This window comes from Lepisosteus platostomus, chromosome 5 (genome assembly GCF_059453375.1).
Source record: "Lepisosteus platostomus isolate fLepPlt1 chromosome 5, fLepPlt1.hap1, whole genome shotgun sequence".
Lineage (NCBI taxonomy): Eukaryota > Metazoa > Chordata > Actinopteri > Semionotiformes > Lepisosteidae > Lepisosteus > Lepisosteus platostomus.
Window position 1 is genome coordinate 64,762,085 of NC_142615.1, and position 20,653 is coordinate 64,782,737.

At 38.2% G+C, this 20,653-nt stretch overlaps 1 long non-coding RNA gene and 3 other non-coding genes across 4 annotated transcripts in view; all 4 read right to left on the reverse strand.

The window, feature by feature from the left end:
• Positions 1–20,653, reverse strand: part of LOC148671272 (uncharacterized) — a 170,859-nt gene that overhangs the window by 120,411 nt on the left and 29,795 nt on the right. The gene's annotated exons all lie outside the window — the stretch shown is intronic.
• On the reverse strand, positions 1,188–1,259 carry trnam-cau (transfer RNA methionine (anticodon CAU)). Its single transcript has one exon. It is a non-coding gene; the product is annotated as a tRNA-Met (tRNA).
• On the reverse strand, positions 14,158–14,229 carry trnat-cgu (transfer RNA threonine (anticodon CGU)). The gene has a single exon. It is a non-coding gene; the product is annotated as a tRNA-Thr (tRNA).
• On the reverse strand, positions 17,208–17,279 carry trnaa-ugc (transfer RNA alanine (anticodon UGC)). Its single transcript has one exon. It is a non-coding gene; the product is annotated as a tRNA-Ala (tRNA).

Here is a 20,653-nt window from a genome sequence, read left to right on the forward strand (position 1 = left end):
ATGACACGAACAGTCACTCAGTCTGTTTGATGGGCAGGAGGGCTATCCGTCCAGGAACTGCACATATCAGTGTTGTTATTGAGTGTCAACATTACGATCCTGTTTGCTCAGGTGGACCGATTCCTTGCAGTAGTTTATCATTATACTTAAAATCGTTATATAACTAGGACTAGTTATAGCAGTCTGTGCTTTCTGTTGGTTTTACAACATTTTTTTCTTAACGATTCAGAACGTCCATGTAGCTGCAAAAATGAAAGCTTATGGTACTTTTCGCTCCAGGCAATACAAACCGTGAGAGTGACGAAAAATGTGAAACTGAACTTCATCGCAAATACCAGATTGCTAGTCGTAATCTTCTATCATGGCATAGCTGCGAGATTTCATTTGGGTAGCTGCACCATACAGCTCCGTTTCAACCGAAATATCACCCCCCCTCAGAATTTCAGACGCCCCCCTAAAGATTTTTCCCCGGGCACCGCGCACTGATGGGGGACGGGGTGTCCAGGAAATGGTATCAACTTTTGTCAAGAAAATAAAAATAGAAACTCTATAGGCACTCAAACATTTTACTGTTTTTTTTTTCAGGCAGGTGGCAAGACCCCCTCAGCAAAACCCTTGTATGCCAAGCTGTGGGCATTGATTCGTCGAATATACGTATATTCACGGCGAAAATACGACTATACGTATATATACGTCGCCTCGACGTATAATCAACGTCGAATTGCAACCGTAAAATCGACGACATTAATAAACGCATATATAACGTCGAAAACACATCTAACACAGTGCCTGAGGCTTTTTACAGTATGTATCGTGTGTGCCGCAACTAGGAGTATACGGCACTCTGCACAGTGTACGAAGTAAATTATTTTCGCAGTAATTAATTTACACGTGTATAATAAATATAGTAATAAATATAATAAATTAATTACTGCGAAAAAGTAATTAATTTACACGTGTATAATAAATATAGTAATAAATATAATAAATTAACTTCGTACACTGTGCTTTGATATGGATGTTCATTGGAAGGATTTGAGGAAACTATCAAGGATCTCAGAACAACCAAAGATACATTTGGGCATCTGCTATTGGTAAAGATTAACGAATACAGTAAGTGTGAAGTTTGCACACACACGAGAGAAAAAAATCAGTTTTAATTCACTTCATTAAACTGACGGTGTGTATAGCAGAGGATGGTTTCGATCCATCGACCTCTGGGTTATGGGCCCAGCACGCTTCCGCTGCGCCACTCTGCTGACAGCTGCTGTAGCGTGATTCAACACAACTGCTCTATCTTTGCTTTCTAAAAGTGCGCCCGAGATGAAAAGTCTAAACGGTAAACGCAGACGTCACTTTGAGCACTTGGTCTTTTATAGTACAAATATCACACGCTGCACTACATGGGCGTGTCTTCAAGATCGTTGTGAACCAAAACTTCTGCTTTCCAAGGCAACTGATTCTTTCGTCGTTAATTCCCAAATCTTCAATGAGAATCAGTGAAATGAAAACCAAACACATGTACACACTCGCGTCCTAGCGTGAAAGAAAAAAGATGGAAGCATTTGAGAAATAACGAGTAGTCTGAACAGCTCCAGCCTGTCAACTGCTCTTCAAAGTGATCGCTACCTCCACACCCAGTTTATAACACTGAAAATGATTCAGGAAGCATAGCAAAGGTCTAAAACCAGTGGTTGAAAAGCGTCTTGATACATAAAATGACAATTTCTCAAAAGTAATATCTTCATCTTTGAAATATTGTCATCCATATATTTTCGTTTTTCTCTTTTTTACATATCACGCTTTCGAGAAATAAACTGTCTTGTAATGAAGGCTGCATTAGAAAATGTGTATCTAGCTTTGTTCAAATAAAACTGGCACATCCCAGTGGGCAAAAGAAGTAGAATATACGACTATTAAACCCATACCTTTTAAATTGTAATCAACAAATGGCTAATCATCATAAAAAAAACACAACTAGTAAACTTTAGTTACAAATTCTAGTAACATGGCAATATATATATAGTAATGACAAACACAAACTAATTACATGAACACGCTAATATTTGACTCAAAACCACATTTTGATTCAAATATAAATTTAAAAATTTACAACTTCTATATTTCCACGAAAATATTATTAATGTATCACAAACGCTACTTTCTAAAAAAGACAGAATTAAACTGTTTGTTTTGTGTCTCATGGTGATCCTCCTCTCGATATGAATGAAATGTTTAATATGATCCCTCGAGAAAAAAAAAGAGTCAATTTCCGCCTGGAATGATTGATGCCCCATCAAACATTTTGTAATATCCCCGGAAGTTCATACAGTAGAATCCTGGTTCGTGGGTAAACAAGACTAAGGAAACGAGTTGGAAACTTGATGTCGAACTGGGATTTAGATCACCCGAAACATTACGCTACATTGGGCAGTATGTGCCAGAGAGTGGCTTTTTCACTCAGACGTTGATCAAAAGCTCAGTAAACGGCTCACGTCTGATTTTCTTGTTTTGGCCAAGATCTGAACTTTGAATTCAGCGACTACTTGGTCTGCTTTGTAATTCAAATGTAGATATAGATATAGATATTTGTAGATATAAAGGTGTTCTCTGTTTTCAAAGGATAGGTACTTAATTGGCTTTATGATTTGGTTTTGATTTTGTATCGTTGTGTTATTAAGTTTGTGCTTTTTGTGTTTTTAACGTATCGTGAACTTATTTTTGAAACAAATGCTGACAAAGGCAAACATGGCACACATCTGTTTATACCAGCGCTGGATTGTGCATTTTTTTAAGTAAAATCTACTGTGCACTTTTGGGAGTATAATACTGTAGGTTCTATATAAAGTGGCAAAAATATAAAGGGGGAAAATACCCCAGACTGTGTGTAAAGGCCTCGTTGAGACTGTTGTTCTCTTGTTAAATATGGCGTACTGTGCACGAAATGTTACAGAAACACAATCTGATATTTTAATAATTTATAATAATAATAATAATAATAATTTCTTACACTTATATAGCGCTTTTCTGGACACTCCACTCAAAGCGCTTTACAGGTAATGGGGTCTCCCCTCTACCACCACCAAGTGCTCTCGGATCCAAATATTAAGTTCTAATTTTTTTAAAGGTGATATCTTCTCTTCCTCTAGTGGAAATCACACGATGTGAGCAATTTTTTTTGTTTTTTTTCACGTTGTGATCCAAAGAGCCTGAGACGCACAGTCTGACAGTAACCGAACCAGAATGGATTCTGTTGGGAGTCGGACTGAGCTCATTCTCACTCCCTGTGCTGAAAAGAGAATCGGCTCTTCCCCGAGCACCATCTACAGCTGCTGGATGGTACTCTGCGTCCTGCTGCTCCAGCAAATATTTTGACGAAAGACAGATCACTTGTGCGCTTTTAACTTTCTCGCAGCTACAGACGATACCGAAGCTGGCGATATGAAGGCAACCGCTGGTACACCTTCTCTAACTTTCACAATCGCGATAAACATTTTTTTTTAAAAAAAGACCTTTGAAGAACTAGATATAGAAATATATAACTAGATAAAAACATTAGCTTTATCGGTTTTTACATTAATCGATTTTGAATGTAATTTGATCTTTTTACATTGCATTTTACATTGAAAAAAAAAACGTGCATACCTAATCCACCAACGGACAGAGCAATATTTTATTTTATTTTATTTCAGAGCTTCCAGCGTGTGATGGATTTGGATGGGCGTCTGTATGATACCACTACAGCACTGGCGCAGGTGCAAAATCGACTTTCACAGGACTTTTTCAGTGTCTTCTCCTCTCTCAAATGGACCGAAGCACAGGAGCCAATATTAGAGAAAACGACAGGTGTTTAAACAGAGTATGTCCCAATGTCTGCGACAACGTTTTGTCATTTTGTATAAACGCAAACGGTTCATCATTTAAAAGCCAACATCATTCTTTTTCTCACTGGCGCAAATACGCTACCACACATGCGAGCTGTTGTGTGAAAGAAAATTCATATGTGCGTAGGAAGGCAGAATAAAATCCAGAACTGTATTGGTGATATCGATAAACAGGGCTCATGTTCACAATAAAACTTTATTGTATAAAACGTAAAAATTCGTAAATATTTTTTTTAATCATGCAAAGTGTCTGTTAAACCATTCATGAAGGATTCTTAGACAAAAAAACACACCGTTATATGAGAAAATATATTTACTATATGTGCATTTAACTTACTTTTTAACAATTTTAGTTTCAAGGTCAATGAAAATTGTTTCCCTGCTTTTTTGTCATAAATACACAAGCTTGTTATGTCTTGTGTCAGAAATAAACTGCATGAAATTTGCTAAAGCAACAAAACGTAAGTGCGACAAAGAAGACAAACATTTGCGTTTATAGTGCAATGTTATCTCGAGCCTTTAAAATTACTTTAAATGAAATTTGTTTTTCTCTGTAGCTCTAAGGCTTTGTCATTTAGGTGTGCTGTTTTTTTTACATGTTGTAAAAAAGTCGCTAAATCATACGAAACATAAAAACTCCAATTGTAAACAATTGACCATATTCCTGAATTTTAAACCTATGGAGTATTTATACCTTGTCTTTGTATTTGTGCATATTACAGAGCTCCTTTTCAAAAGCTGTCAGTATAGATTAGTGCTTAGGTTTCCTGTTTTTTTATCCAGGTGGTCCAGATAAGACTCTTGGTATAGGAGCGCGTCTGTGTTGCCTTCTGGATTTCAAATGAGCAGCTCAGTGCAGAAAAGAACCCTGTAGATTAGCATGTACATTTGCATGGACAGTAGATTTTTCAGAAAGTGTAATTGGATTATAGCACGTGCCCCTGACGATGTTGTTGATACGTCATATGTGCTCTTTTTTGTATTATATGTATTTTTGTTGTTCAAATAAGAAATATTTTTAAAAAACTTTCAGGATGGTTGCTGCTGTAAAAATAAAATGACATCAAGGGCGCTGTATGCAGAGGTCTTAAACCTGCTCCACAGAAGAACTTTATCCAGAGGTGTTAAAGAAAATTGATTTATTTTCCTGACTGCAATGTATGGTGAAGCATAAAATCTAGCTGCATAAATCTCTATTACGTGTCATTTATGAAGGCGTTTCAAATAGCAGCCAGTGAAGGATTAACGCTTTTGGAGCATGTATTATGTTCTAAATACTCTTATTTAAATAAGCTTAAATTCGCATACTGTTATTTAGACATTGCAAACCAGTCTGACCTCATACAACATTCTGTGCCCGCTGAGTAGATCTTAAAGCAGCTTCAGCCAGAGTAGCAGTAATGGCAACACAGTGCTTGGAGTTCAGCTTTTCTTATTTCTTCTGCAGAACCACTGGTATCGGAATATACTGATCCGCATAAGAAGCGCTACCTGTTTCAGATAGTTTTTATTGAGCGCTGCTCTAAACTTTACATTTGCTCAGGCTTGTTTTCCCCATGAAAAAAGACATTTCCTTAATTACATTTAACTTTTTTTTCCCTTATCATCAAGTAGAAATAAATAAAACATATCGTTCCATTTAAGAGCCACATGCAGGATGGCTGGTGGTCCAAGGCGTTGCGTTCAGGTTGTAGTTTCCCCTAGAGATGTTTGTTCAAATCCCACTTCTGACAAAGAAGTTAGAGTAGAAACGATAACATCCCTAAGTAGAAAACATCTCACATTTCATGTGTTTAATGTTAAGTGTCTTAGTGGTTGCCTCGGTGGTTGATGGCTCTTCTCTCTTGCAGGGTGATGCCAAACTTCTTGAGAAAGGGAGTCTCCTACGTAAGGCTGCTCTTCGTCAAGAGCGGAGACAAAAGGAACAGACTTCAAACCGACATTAATTACTGAGAGCAGGCGAAAATGTCTTTGGAAAAGAGGAAATGACTGCTGACCGTAAACAGAGCACCGGACAAGCGCTCCTCGTTAGTGTAGTGCTGAGTACCCCTGCTTGTTGCGCGGGAGACCAGGGTATGTTTCTGTGACAGGGCACAGTGTCCATGTGGGTTCAATCCCCACTCTTGGTAGTGTTGTAATAAGTTTTAAGTGACAGAACACTTTGATGATTTGCACTCTATTTAAATATGAATTTACTAAATTTCAGTTCAGTTCTCTTCACTCCCACTCCCTGGCATAACTGAACTCTCACTATCGCATACTGAAGGCTTTACATGCATTAGCTGTGATACAGCTCCCCAATAAAGACGGAATCAAACAGTTTGTTCTGTTTCTCATGGTGATCCTCTTCTCGATCCAAATGAAATGTTTAATATGATGCCTCAAGAAAAAAAAAGGAGTGAATTTCCGCCTGTAATGATTGATGCCCCATCAAACATTTTGTAACATCCCCGGAAGTTTATAAAGTAGAATCCTGGTTTGTGGCTTAAATTCAAGGTAACCAAGACTAAGGAAACAAGTTGGAAACTTGATGTCGAACTGGAATTTAATCACCCAGAATATTTCACTACTTTGGGTAGTATGTGCCAGAGTGGAGTTCTTTAGATCCATTGACAGCTCAGTTGGTAGAGCGGAAAACTGTAGTGGGAACAGTAAGGAATCCTTAAGTCGCTGTTTTGACTCCAGCTGGAAGGAAGGTGCTTTTTGTGAACTTTAATCAAAGAGTTAAAATAGCGAATCTTTTTCACTCAGATGTTGATCAAAAGCTCAATAAACGATGAAGCAGAGGCTCTTGTTCCGAATTCAGCTAACATCTGATTGTCTTGTTTAGGCCAAGATCTGATCTTTGAATTAAGGGACTACTCTGTCTGATTTGTAATTCAAAAGTAGATACAAATGTCACTGTTTTCAAAGGATAGGTACTTAATTGGCTTTATGATTTGGTATTGATTTTGTATCGTTATATTATTAAGTTTGTGCTTTCTGTGTTTTCCATCGTATTGTGAACTACTTTTTTAAACAAATGCTTACAAAGGCAAACACAGCACACATCTGTTTATACCAGCGGTGAATTGTACATTTTTATTAAGTACAATCTACTGTATTTTTAGAAAAAAATGGCGTACTGTGCACGATATGTTGCAGAAACACAACCTGATATTTTCATAATTATTATTTTAATCATTTGACAAGTATGAGGTCCAGGATCCAAATCTTCAGTTCTGATTTTTTTTAAAGTGATATCTTCTCTTCCTCTCTCGGAAATCACAAGATGTGAGCAAATGTTTTTTGTTCTTTTTTTTTCACGTTGCGATCCAAAGAGCCTCAGACACACAGTCTGACAGAAACCAAACCAGAATGGATTCTGCTGGAGGCCGGACTGAGCTCATTCTCACTCCCTGTGCTGAAAACAGAATTATCTCTTCTCCGAACATCGTCTACAGCTGCTAGATATTGCTCTGCGTCCTACTGCTCCAGCAATTCCTTTGACCAAAGACAGATCACTTGTGTGCTTTTAACCTTCTTGTAGCTACAGGCTCTTTGATGGCTCATGCTGATCGTCCTCTGGATCCAAAAGAAAATTTTAAAGCTGATGCATTTTCGATTGTAATTTGCATCTAGCTACAACGTCCCTGGAAAAAATATTTTATTAGTTGTGTGCAATCGGTATCTTTTACTTTACAGATGGTAGTGGAAATAGTTTTTAAAATGTTTTCTAAAGAAGATTGTATTGCCAGGACCTGCCTTTAGCGCTCAGTAGCGATTACACTGTTGATATAGATGGAGAAGAAATGTAAGATGAATTGATGATCTAAGTTAAAATAGCCCTATCACGCCTCCTGTAACAGTGTTTGTATTCATAGCAAGTAATATTCTTTTTCAAACCCGAACGTTGCTTTTGCATTAAGTGTTACATAACAATTACCGGTTTCGGTAGCTTCTGAAGAGCGCACTTTTCCAAACTGAAGCCTATAAGAACATTATTCAAGATGCACCATGGCCCAGAATCGTGCATCGGGACAAGGATTAACATCAATTGAAAGAACTCGCAAATAAAAGATTTGACCGAAAAATTAAATGAGTAGGCAAGTATTAAAACAACACCATAACTTCTTGACTTCCAAACTCTTTCCTGGTTCAGGCCATGTAAAATGACATCATCAGTGGAGTCATGCCGAGGTTGTGAGTTTAAGCCTCACCTGGAGCAGCCTGGTTTTCTGTCTTGACAGGTAAACAGTGTTTTGTGTTATTTGCTAAATGGAGAGAGGATTCTGTGTTAATTGTGCTCCTCCTGGAAGAGGTCAAGATGAGATGTTCACGAGGCTGGTGGTAAATATCCTATCCAGGAATATTTTTTGTTCTTTATCGGGGAATATCGAATATCGGGGCTGTATAAAGGGGCTGTAGGGGGTCAGATCTATAGATGTAGTAAACACATCAGTGGAGACGGTGTGTCTGCTCTCTGTGAGAGAGACGGGCGGAAAGAATAATCTGTGGTCTGGGAAGAAGAGACCCTCTTTTGAAGAGCGGCGCTCCTCACGGAAGAGAATGAAAAAAATATTTTTCAGGGACGCTGATTTTTCTCTTTGGGGGAATTAATGTGTGACCTCGTGGCGCAATGGTAGCATGTCTAACTTCAGATCAGAAAGTTGTGAGTTCAAGTCATGTTGAGGTCAGCTGATGTGCTTGCAGGTGCTGCTGGTCCCGAACCCAGAAATTACACCACGCGGTTGGGTTTTATCTGTACACCACTTAGGTAATCTGAACAAAATAACAGAGCAGTACAGAACACGCAATAAGGAGCTTATGCAGCGAATAATCTTGAACTCGACGAGAGAAAACTGCCCATCTGCGTAACATCATGTCCGACTTTAGAGACAGTAACATCAGAGAATGGAAGTTTCAGACCATGTTTTTGTTACAGGTTCAAGCAAACCTGAAAGTTAGGGAGTGTTTGGTCACTTTTGTATGAAAACGTGTCTGAAGCCTGTAATTATAATTCGCCCCTTTTTTAATTGTGGTTGAAATCCACTCCTATGTACCAAGACCTTACAGTATATTCATGTTTACTTAAATGACTAACGCTATTGGACATTAGTTGGTGTCTTTTTTTGTAATGATTTGCTATTTCATGCAGGAAAGAAAGGAACCCAGACCCAACGTTTGCTTTCAGGTGCAGTTCATTTACATACCGGACATCTATTTCTGAGGAGCCTGATTTAAATCACACAACCCCGGAAGAAGTCGAATCGATAATCTTGTAAACCGAAATAAGACGCGTTATCCATTAAACCACTAGCCCGTCTCGTAAATGAATTGCACCATGGTGAGTTCAGTGCCGCTACTAGTAATACCCCACCCCCATCTTAAATTTCTAAGTGAGAAACGTGTTTTCTACATTTTTGTCAGTTTTAAAACTAGGAGTATACGGCACTCTGCACAGTGTACGAAGTAAATTATTTTCGCAGTAATTAATTTATTTACACGTGTATACTAAATATAGTAATAAATATAATAAATTAATTAATTACTGCGAAAATAATTTACTTCGTACACTGTGCAGAGTGCCGTATACTCCTAGTTTCGGCACACACGATATATACAGTAAAAAGCCTCAGGCACTGTGTTAGATGTGTTTTCAACATTATATATGCGTTTATTAATGTCGTCGATTTTACAGTTGCAATTCGACATTGATTATACGTCGCGGCGACGTATATATACGTATAGCCGTATTTCGCCATGAATATACGTATATTCGACGATATATACATATACGTATATTCGACGAATCACTGCCCACTGGGAATAGGTTTATTCCATGCTGAAAAGAGAAGAGAGAAAACATAGCTGTGAAACCTTCTTCAGGTTTGTTTTCTCTCTTCTCTTTTCAGCGTGGAATAAACCTACAGTATTACTTGTTCCTTTGCAGATACGAATGCTGACGTAGCTACCCACCTGAATATATTAAACGCTTCATCTATATGATTAACATAATGTTCTCCTGAATAACTACTCGAAAGAAGCCGTAGCTCAGGTGTTAGAGAGATTTGAAATCGGATCGGTGGATTTAGAGTCCAGACTGCGAACCGACAGCTGACACAGGTCTTTTATAGAACCGTTTTGATTTTCTCTACTTTGTCCCCGTGACGTCATTGTCCTGCTCGCAGCCGAGCCCGACACACGATACTGTCTGGTTTCTGTCACTGGGCGGGTCTGTGTTGGTTCTAATGCCCCAGTATTATGACGGGGACACTAAACTGTAAACAGGTGCCGTCCTTCGGCTGAGATGTAAAGCCGAGGTCCTGACTCTGTGGTCATTAAAAATCCCAGGTCGTCTCTTGAAAGAGTAGGGGTGTAACCCCGGCATCCTGGCCAAATTTCCCATTGACCCTTACCAGTCATGGCCTCCTAATAATCCCCATCTCTGAACTGACTTCATCCCTCTGCTCTCCTCCCCACTAATAGCTGATGTGTGGTGAGCGTTCTGGCGCACTATGGCTGCAGTTGCATCATCCAGGTGGGGCTACACATTGGTGGTGGTGGAGGGGAGTCCCCATTACCTGTAAAGGGCTTTGAGTGGAGTGTCCAGAAAAGCGCTATATAAGTTTAAACAATAATAATTATAATTATTATTATTATTATGTAAAATGCAATAAAAAAATCATGTTTGAATAATGTAAAAACTGACAAAGCCAATGCTTTTTTCAGGGCTATATCTACTTTTAAAAAAAAAGAGAAGTCTGTCGCGATTGTGAAATTTGGAGAACATGCACCAGCGGGTGCCTTCACATCTCCAGCTTCAGTCTCGCCTGTAGCTGCAAGAAGGTTAAAAGCACACAAGTGATCTGTCTTTGGTCAAAGGAATTGCTGGAGCAGTAGGACACAGAACAGTATCTAGCAGCTGAAGACGATGTTCGGAGAAGAGATAATTCTGTTTTCAGCACAGGGAGTGAGAATGAGCTCAGTCCGGCTCCCAGCAGAATCCATCCTGGTTTGGTTACTGTTAGACTGTGCATCTGAGGCTCTTTGGATCGCAACGTGAAAAAAAAAAACAATTGTTCACATCGTGTGACTTCAACGAGAGGAAGGGAAGATATCATTTTTAAAAATATCAGGACTGAAGATTTGGATCCGGGACCTCATACTTATCAAATTATTAAAATAATAGTTATTAAAATATAAGATTGTGTTTCTGCAACATTTTGTGCACAGTACGCCATCTTTATCTAAAAATAAAACAACAGTCACAACGAAGCCTTTACACGCAGTCTGGGGTATTTTTCCCTTTTATATTTTTGCCACTTTATATCGAACCTGTTATACTCCCAAAAGTGCACAGTAGATTGTACTTAATAAAAATGTACAATTCACCGCTGGTATAAACAGATGTGTGCCGTGTCTGCCTTTGTAAGCATTTGTTTAAAAAAGTAGTTCACAATACGATAAAAACACAGAAAGCACAAACTTAATAATACAACAATACAAAATCAATACCAAATCATAAAGCCAATTAAGTAGCTATCCTTTGAAAACAGAGAACACCTTTATATCTACAAAAAACTTGACATTTGTATGTATTTTTTAATTAAAAAGCAGACAGTGTAGTCCCTTAATTCAAAGATCAGATCTTGACCAAAACAAGACAATCAGACGTGAGGTGAATTCAGAACAGGAGCCTCTGCTTCGTCGTTTATTGAGCTTTTGTTCAACGCATGAATGAAACAGATTCACTATTTTAACTTTTTGATTAAACAAAGTACACAAAAGGTGCCATCCTTTGAGCCGGAATTGAACCAGCAACCTAAGGTGTCCCTGCTATTACCCACTACAGTCCTCCACTTTACTAACTGATCTATCAAAGGGATGTCAGGATGTCAGGAGCTGCTCTCTGTCACATACTGCCCAATGTAGTGAAATGTTCTGGGTGATTTAAATCCCAGATTGACATAGTTTCCAACTCGTTTCCTTTTTTTTAATTTGAATTTAAGCCGCGAACCAGCATTCTCTGTATAAACTTGCAGGGATATTAAAAAATGTTTGATGGGGTATCAATTATTCAGAAATGGACTCCTTTTTTTTCTTGGGGGATCATATTAAACATTTCATTTGGATCTACAAGAGGATCACCATGAGGAACAAAACTAAGTTTCATTCTGTGTTTATTAGAATCTGTATCACAGCTAATGCATGTAAAGCCTTTAGTATGCGACAGTGAGAGTTCAGTTATGCCGGAGAACTGAAATTTAGTAAATCCATATTTAAATAGATTGCATATCTTCAAAGTGTTTTGTCACTGCAAATATTATTACAGGGGTTTACCAGCTGCCGCACGTGCTTGTTTTGGGATTATTTCCAAAAAGTATCCCATTAGTAGTTGTGTGTCCTTACTGGTATCTTTTAAACATTCGATTATATACAAAGGGGACAGAGACAAAGTAATAATCCCATTTTAAGGTGTCTTGCATTTTAATTTACTGAACAGATCAATTGAAATGCTCTGATTCAGAGCCCCTGCAGTTCGTGCTAATTAGAACCACAACAATGCTCCTGAGTCCTGGGCACTACACTGAGCACACGTTCAGCTGGGCTCTGACTTTGTTAAGCACGACTTCTTGTTGCAGTTGAGCTCAGAGCTAGATATGATCTCCATATTCTACCGCAATAAGTAGTCTGAAACTTAGTAAATAGTACACAGTTTTTAACTGAAGTCAGGTTGTTAAAAAATTAAACCAGCACCCTGTCACCGAAACTTACCCCGGTCTTCCGCGCGACAAGCGGGGGTACTCAACACTGTACTAACAAGGAGCGGTTGTCCGCAGTTGAGCGTGAGCTCTGATTACTGTCAGCAGACATTTCTTCATTTCCAATGACGTTTTCTTCTGCTCTCAGCTTTTTACCGGTCATAAATGCTCAAGAAGTAATTCATTTGAGTTTGAAGTCTGTCTCTGTTACCTTCGGTCCTGATAAAGAAAAGCCGTGCGTGGGAGACTCCCTCTCTGAAGAAGTTTGCCGTCACCCTGCAAGAAAAGAGAGCCATCATTCACCGAAACAGCCACTAAGACAAATAACATTAAACACGTGAAATGCGAGATGTTGTGGAAATGTTTTCTACTTAGAGATTCTGTCGTTTCTACTCTAACGAGAGAGGCTCTTTGTCGGAAGTACGATTTGAACAAACGTCTCCAGGGGAAACTGCGACCTCAATGCAACGCCTTAGACCACCAGGCATCCTGTCTGTGGCTCTTATATTGCATTATATGTTTTATTTATTTCTACTTGTTGATAGGAAAAAAAGTGAAATCGTGTAATTTGGGAAATGTATTTTTTTCATGGGGAAAACTAGCCTGAGCAAATGTAAAGTTAAGAGCAGCGCTCAATAAAAACCATCAAAGCCGAAAGCGCTTCTTATGCGGATCAGTATATTCCGATGCCGGTGGTTCTGCAGAAGAAATAAGAAAAGCCGAACTCAAAGCACTGTGTTGCCATTACGGGTACTTTGGCTGCAGCTGCTTTAAGATCTACTCAGCGGGCACAGAAAGTTGTATGAGGTCAGACAGGTTTGCGCTGTCTAAATAACAGTGTGCGAATTTAAACTTATTTAAATAAGATTATTTACAATGTAATACATGCTCCAAAAGCGTTAATACTGCACTGGCTGCTATTTGAAACGCCTTTAGAAATGACGCGTAATAGAGATTGATGCAGCTGGCTTTTATGCTTCACAATACATTGCAATCAGGAAAATAAACCAATTAGAAATATGCAATACAACGTCTTTGAGTTCGGCTATTTTTATTTCTTCTGCAGAACAACTGGTATGGGAATGTACTGATCTGCATAATTCGCGCTTTCGGTTTCTGATCGTTTTTATTGAGCGCTGCTCTGAACTTTACATTTGCTTGTGCTAGTTTTCCACATGAAAAAAAAGAGATTTCACTTTTTTTCTTATCAACGAGTAGAAATAAATAAATTACATATAATTCAATATAAAAGCCACAGGCGAGTTGGCTGGGGGTCTAAGGCGTTGCGTTCAGGTCACAGTTTCCCCTCGGGTTTTTTGTTCGAATCCCACTTCTGAAAAAAAGGTTTTCTCGTTTTTCTCTGTGAAAAGACAATCAAGTTCTTAACAAATTTCATACAGTATATTAGACTTCCGCAATACGTTCTGGCTTTAACAGGAAACTGTGCGCTTCCACAGAAAGAGTAACAAGAGGAGACGTTTCCATGTTACTTGTAGACTTAGATAAAGGAACGTGGCGGTGAATGAAAGAGGCACAGACGGGATTCGGACCCGCGATCTTCGGTTTACGAGACCGACGCCTTACCACTTGGCCACCGTGCCGTCGCTGGGAGCGGGGTCAGCTTACTATATGTTGAATCAACCCTAGTAATTTTACTGTTGTAATAGAGGAACAAGAGGCGCAGTCGGTAGAGCTTGCGACCCTTAAGTTCAAAATCGTTGATTCATGGGTTGTTTGTGTCCTTTCTGATCCCTCTAATCTTTTAGTAGGACAGTGCAAGCAGGACGTGATAGGGTACAGTGACTCCCAATGTCATATGAGCTTTGTGTAATTTAGCTTTCTTAACGCTATGGGGCTCGATTCAAATATCGCTGTGAAAGGTTTTTTCTAGATTGAGGGTGATCTGCTCCCGAGTAATTATAAACACCTGAGCGTTTACTGTTTACTGTTGTGTTACTGTGATAAAGGAACACCGCACTTTATCAAAATACTGCTGCTTCCTAATTTTACATAATGGTATTTAGACCGGGGAGAGTGACTGCATTCCAAGAGGCTAAAAGTTGATTTCACAAAGCCCCCATTTAATAAAATACATTAGAAACTGCAAGGAAAACAGTATGTTTTAATAAGTCTTCTCCTGGTTTTATATTATTATAGTCTTTCACATTTGAATGCATACCTTACCGAAAATCTTACCTAGATTACAGGCAACACAAACAGTTCTTAATGCACAAAGTCTATTTATAGTTGACTTTCTGCTAATCACATCTAATAGTTCATGAATCTTCCTGCCCATCATGTGTCTGCTAAGCAGTTTCTCCATTTTCCTCCTCCTGTCATTGTCAGCAAGCACATCAAGATGGGAAAATGTAACAGGGAAAAAGAGTAGCTGGTAGGAGTGGGATTTGAACCAAAACCTCGATCTAGAGACAAGAATACCCATGAGAGCTAGAAAAACAGAAGTCCTTAATCAGGGTGCGTTAGAACACTCAACCATCCTGACAAGCAACTGGTAGGAGTGGGATTTGAACCCACACCTCGATCTGGAGACAAGAATACCCGTGAGAGCTAGAAAAACACAAGTCTTTGATCATGGTGCTTTGGTGGTGGTGGAGGGGAGTCCCCATTACCTGTAAAACGCTTTGAATGGTGCTTTAGAACACTCAACCATCCTGACAAGTGATGGATGAATGGAGGTGTATTGAATACACCAGTAGTTCACCAACCTGAGTTGCTTTGCTGGAGAAGTGCCATGTTACATGTTGTAAACGTCAAACGTACAAACGTGTTGTACTTTCCAACCTTTGAGTAATATTTTCCAGAGCTAGGGGGCAGTTGTCTTCACAATCTGGATTATCTCAAAAGCAATGATGTCTGTGTAAAACAGATTTTATTTTCGGGAACCGACGTTGTATTGCATATTTCTAATTGATTTGTTTTCATTATTGTAATGTATAGTGGAGCATAAAAAAACATCTGCAAAAATCTCTATTACGCGTCTTTGGCATTTCAAATAGTAGCGAGAGCGAGGATCAAACCCCCCTCTTGGCGATAGTTGCCTCACGCTCTGAACAACCAAGTCCTGCTTATTCCCGCTGTGGGTCGCGGATGGTGTGTTTTGGTATTTACTCGAAATTACGGAGGATACATGGGACTGCATTTACCTGATAACATACCATGATCTCTAGTACCTAATGAGCTTTGATATTTCAGCTTGCTTATCGCTTTGGGCTCAATTCAAAAGTTGCAGTGAAAGGAGGAGCTGAGCAGGATTCTGTTTAAATGGAGCCAGATCTGTTCACAAGCGGGGAAACACTTCAGCGTTTACTAATTGAAGACCACAATCCGCTAAAACACCCCTGTTTCTTAGACTAAAAGAAGCTAAAAGCATTTTTGAACATGGGTTATATTGTAAATACTGTTATTAAAAAGCTTATTCGCATACTGTCGGTTATTTAGACGGTGCAAAACAGGCTGCCCTTATAAAACTTTCTGTGCCCGTTTTGACCAAGGAGAAAGTATTTTCTGATGGAGCGCTATGCGAAAAGATTTAATTAGCTTTACCCCTGCCAATGATTCAGCATGAAGAAGTAAAAGTTTCAAAGGGAAAAGCAGCTCGCTAACACAGCCAATATTAAATGTACTTGCCGGCACACTATCACGTGCATTGGCTCAGAAGTGATCTCGGCAATGTTCCCAAAGTAAAGCTGAAAGTGCCAAAGAGCATTTCTGTTGAGAAAACTGCCTTGATGTTAAGCTTAGAAAGCTTGTCTTTCAGATGTTCTATCTCTAAACACCTTGTGCAGCCTCCCAACAGACTAACAAATATTTTTTTTGAGAAATGGGCACACACCCGGAAGACAATAACGTTTATCTACATTCGAGTATGTGAATAACAATTTAACAGAAAAAAGTTTGTAAATGAGATTTTGCAAAAATTCAATAAATCGTCTATAAACAGTAAGAAATTATTAAGAAAGTAAGATATTGTTTTATTTTATAAACTTTAAGACAATGAAGAGAGTTTACAGGTCATCCTTCGCTTTTGCTCTTTCAACTTAAGCGTTCAGGATCCAAGCCCATGTGCGGATGGTTGTATTTCTTAAAGTAACTTGTAATCATCAAAAGTTGTTGTGTAGTCCTTCAGTTCTTTCTCGAGTTGTACCATGGATATTTTATACGATCAATACTTTTCATGATCATTTGCATTTTCCGTTTCAAACGGAAAAAGTTCAAAGTGTCCTTATAACTGTGCTCCACATCTACACGAGAGCGCTTGTAAGAGTACAGGACATGCAATGAGGAGTTTGTGCAGCTTTCAGCTTAGTGCGGAGTCCAGAGGAAGGACTCACTCGCTGAATGATCTCTCAAGAAATTCAAAGGGTGTTTTCTGCAAAAGCCATGACAAGTGTGAAGAACAGAACAAAATGTTTTGGAGTTACATTTAAAACAGGAGAGAACACTGTAGCACTTCGAGTGTGTCTTAATTTAATTGTGTAAACCTAGCTGTCTATAAACACAGACAAGGAGTTCTCACACAACAGAAGATTGCGATGTGAGCACAGTAATATGAAACACTTGGAGATGCCAGGGATTGAACACAGGACCTCATACATGCAAAGCATGCACTCTACCATTGAGCTACATCCCCAACAGAACAGCTTGTGGAACTGACTTAGAGATGTGCAGATGCTCACTGACCACAATCCACCACTCACGAAGAATGTCTGCAGTTTCCCACTTTCGCGTTTCCTCTAATACAGAGTAAATTCATGGGAATGAAGAAATAAGGAAGGAAAAATAGTCACATCTAAGCTTCCAGAGACCGGTTAAAAATGAATCAGTTATTTTTATATCCAGTCACATGGACGACGGCCCAGTGGGCAAAAGACGTATAATATACGTCTATTAAATGCATACCTTAGACGTCTAAATGTGGTCCGCAATTCGTCTAGAATGAAATTCTAATATATGTCTATTGTTATACGTCTATGATAAGGTGTTCATTATACATAAATGGTTGGAGTTCTATTATACGGATAAATTTAGAGCACTATTATACATATATGATTGGAGTTCAGGATAACTTTAGAGGACTATTATACGTATATGGTTAGAGGTCTATTATACGGATAACTTTAGAGGTCTATTATACGTATATGGTTAGAAGTCTATTATACGGATAATTTTAGAGGACTATTATACGTATATGGGTAGAGGCCTATTATACATTACAATACAGATTTTAAAATGTACAACTTCTATATTTCCAAGAAAAAAAATATTACAATGAAAGTTAAGACGATTTTTGTCCACCATTTGCAAACCCTGTCTAATTGTCCTAACAGTTAGAACCAGAAACCTATTATTTTCAGTGTCCAGATCTCCTGGCCCCCTGCCTTGCATATGCATTCTTCAAGTAACACATTGTGTGTTCCTTTATTTCTTTAAAGGTAGGGTGGGACTTCAGCACCGCAGCTAGGAGAAAATTATATAATATTACTACCCAAATAAATGATGATTAATATCTTCTTTAGTATAATCTCAAAAATGAACCATTAAGGTTAACTAAGCTCAAAGCTATAATAAACGTATAAAATTTGGCTTGCATCATAGCAGTTGAGCAATAAAGTCTGTCCTAATTAAAGAGTACCCAAAGTTTGAAAGTACAACATAGAATAAGAATAATTAGAGAAACGGCAAAACGATTTTGTGTCATCTTCCCCTTCACACTATTTTTATGTGCCATTTTTTGCTTATTCACGTACTATTTTAATCAAAATAATATTAAGTAAGATCTGTATGTATTCAGATAGTATTATTATAATTATTTATACTTACTCGTCAAAAGAGGATTGCTGAGATATTTGCGGATTTCTTCTACGATTGAAAAACGTGTCCAAAATGGTGACCAACGAATACTAGCAATGCATTGTGGTATATAACCGGAAAATATACCACAACGTATGCGTTTATTAATGTTGTCGATATTATGGTTGAAATTTAACATTGATAATACATCGCAGCTATGTGCCCCCTACTATGAGCTGATGTGCAATTTTAACGCATGCAGTTAGTAAGGAAACGGTCACTGTTGTAAGGTATTATATATAATGACATTATGGAATAGGATGGGGACAGGCCTGGTGTCACGGGGGGAGGGAGGAGTGTCGCCCCTTCAGTTTTGGGCAAAAGGATTTACTTAACTTGTAATTAAAAAATAGTTGTACTTTGTCAATGGCCAAACATTAATTTATTTACACGTGTAAAATAAATATAGTACATATAGTAATAAATATAGAAAATACAGTAATAAATATAGTAAATTAATTAATTACTACGTTAATAATTTAGTTCGTACACTGTGCAGATGGCTGTATACTCCTAGTTGCAGCACCCACGATATATACAGTAAAAAGCCTCAGGCACTGTGTTAGATGTGTTTTCGACGTTATATATGCGTTTATTAATGTTGTCGATTTTACGGTTGCAATTAGATGTTGATAATACGTCGCAGCGACGTATACACAGATGCAGCCATTCAAAATGGGTGGGGTATTTCGTGGTATACCCCGGTGGGCGTGTCACATTAAAACGCAGTATCATGCAGTATCACGCAGTGTATCGCGTCATTTGAGGTCATGCTGGAACCTCTCATGTACAGCATTTGAGCTTGGACAAAAGTTGGACAAAAGTACACAACCTACCTTTATCAGAAATATTTATGCATCAAAGCCTTTACCGAAGATATTACTAATAGTATTAATAATGAATGACTTTGGACAAGCTGTAAACTCAAAGTATTATGCTGGTCCACATTCTTTCTAACCGTCATTTTAAACGAAAATACTTTTAGTTTTTTCTTTGACAAACACCACAGCATTTCGTGGATAATTTCTTAAGCACATTTGTACAAGCACTTGGAATCTGTCCAAGCCCTACTTTGTCAGGCATTTTCTTTTACTGCAACGGACATAAAAACTCCCTTGCTTTTAACAGAGCGTTTCATAATTTCTAACTACGAAAATTATTTAAACTGCAACACTTATCATTCAACCAGGGCTCAAAATATCACAAGGATCCTCAAGAGCACATCAAAGACTGTATTAAAAGATACTTGTATCAGATACATGAGAATCCAGGCTTTTTTTCTCAACACTTTCTTTTCCGTATACCAGATATTATGGAACTACTTCAGAAGGCTAAAGTACATGAATCAGTACTTTAAAGAAAATTCGATTTCTCCCTAAACATTTTAAGCATCGAAGTCTTTAACTAACATGTGAAATAGTGGCAGTTTTAAGCTTTTCTGCTAATATAATATGGAATTGCGTATCTAAAGAAATTAATAACGATATGATTATATTTGTGTACTGCGACAGGGCTGTGTAGGGCTGTTTCGCCTCACAATCAGACAAATGCAACATAAATTGGGCTGTGTAGTCTTCTAAGTATCTTAATAAACTTTCAGCATAGCTTTCTCCCCGTTTAGATTTATTTTTCTTGGGATCTTGGGATCAAACGTGGAAAGATTAGATTGTAATCGTTTTTATTTTTTAAATACATTTTAGAAAAGTGTAATCTATACTAAAAAGCTGTACACCACCTGCTATAAAGATACATATTGTAATACTTTCGGTCTCAGATAGGACGGACACAAGAACTCAGACTTGCAGAGTTAAAGCAAGTTAAAGCCTTGATTTTATATATCACCTTTAAAAGTGGCATCACCAAGCAATACAGATTACAAAGTAAATACCCAACACTGATTGCACCCATCTGTCATGTTAATAAAGACCTTTAAATTGAATTTAGTTTTATTACTTGTTTTTCAGGAAGTTAAAAAAAAACACTTGAATTACTTATCCAGTCTCTCGAACTAAAATTATTTTTCAATCAATGCAACTAACATCGGGCAACGTGTTTTTTTTAATCCAACATTGACAGCCACATCTTAAATCTTGTCAGTCAGCTCTTTTTTCTCTATCTGAATTGTGGCTCACAGAGCTTCAACAACAGATGACA